Genomic DNA, 1,607 nt, shown 5'->3' with positions numbered 1-1,607 from the left:
GGGTGTGGACAGATTCAGAATTAGGCAGGGGCAGAGAGAATACACAGTGGCAGAGAGGATGCAGACAGAAGCAAAATGAGGATGGGGCAGTGTAGACAGAGGCAGAGAGAGATCGCCAGGGGCAGGCAGCGAAGAGATGTTAGTCATTGCTCCCAAAACCAGATAGAAGCCCCTAGTATTTAGAAGGTTGAGATCTCAGAGCTTAGAAGGCCCTGACACGCCCCGCTCTCCGTCCCAGCCCTCCCACACCCATTTCTGCCTCCCCATTTTCAGCCCCCGTCCTGAACTTACATGTTACTCTCTCGATTCTGTGACAGGGTCCTTCCCTGCCCCACCCCCTCCAGGGCCCATCCCTTGGGGTGGAATCTTGTTCTTTTTGCTAAGTCTTGCCTGCTGTCAGTGACTGACTGTCCCTACATGCTCTCCCCAGCCCGAGTGACCCTCCCCCACCCTTTTCTTCCCCGTTGAGAATCTTGGGCCTACCATTCATTTATTCATTCATTTATCAAGCATTTATACTTTTCCCAGAAGCCAGGCCCCTGCTCAGCAACGCTGGGGACCCCGGGGAGACCCGACCTAGGCCCTGCATCATCCCCCCCACCTTCCAGGTGGGGGGGATGGGAGGGCCGTGTAAGCAGTGATGACACAGCCCGTTCAGAGTTTTGATGGGTGAACATTGGGCACTGTGTGAGCCCCGGAGAAGATACTTAACCCGGCCTAGACTAGGTTAGGGGACGGGCCTGAGCCTTGGACGTGACCCCACCCCCAACAGCCCCGCCCCCAGAACAGAGCCGGCTCAAAACTGCGGTCCCATCACCGCCCCCTCAGCCTGCCAATGCCCCTTCTCAGACCCAACCCATTAGCCTCTCCCTTACTGGCCCCGCCCCATTGTGGGTCTAGATTACGCCCCCTTCAGCCCCTCCTCTATTTCATTCAATCCGGCCTCAAGTCCCTCCGCCCGGGAGGCTAACCTCAAACCAATATCACGACCCCATTGGCCAGGCAGTGTCACTGCACCGCCTTCCTTCAGTGTTATTGGGTTCCTAGGTGTCAATCTTCTTTATAGAATCTCAACAGTTGCCATGGCCGAGATTTGAGGGGCAGATAATAATGGACGGCTCAGGACGTTTTGTTATTGGGCAGAAAGCCCGGCTCTGGGCGGGGCTTAGAGCCAAGCGCTTGGCTGCCTCGGTCTGGGGTTCTTCAGGGCCGCAACCTTCCCTCAGAGACACACCCCTCTCTCTTTGTTATTGGTCCCGCCAGGTGTTGCTCAACAGGATTCCACGTTTCGATAGGCAAAACCATCCGTCTTTCACTGCTTTCCTAATTTCAATTTGCTTCTCTCCTTAGAGGCGGCAACCTTCTGGCCGTAGCCAGGGCCCTCCTCACGGAATGGCTACGGATTGGCCCGGAACCCCGTCACTCCTGGGTGGTGGGCGGAGCCAGGGTGCCTGGGGGCGGCGAATTGGCTGACTGGGCCTCGGGGGCGGGGCAGCCGCTCCTGTCAGCGGGTGAAATGGCAGCGGCAGAACCGGCGGCGGCCGCGGTCCCGGGGGGCGGCTGAGGGGGCCGGGCCGGGGATGCGGGGCGAGCAGCGCGGCGGGGAT

The sequence above is a fragment of the Ailuropoda melanoleuca genome, chromosome 4 (genome assembly GCF_002007445.2).
Source record: "Ailuropoda melanoleuca isolate Jingjing chromosome 4, ASM200744v2, whole genome shotgun sequence".
In the NCBI taxonomy this organism is placed as follows: domain Eukaryota; kingdom Metazoa; phylum Chordata; class Mammalia; order Carnivora; family Ursidae; genus Ailuropoda; species Ailuropoda melanoleuca.
This window is presented reverse-complemented; position numbering follows the sequence as displayed.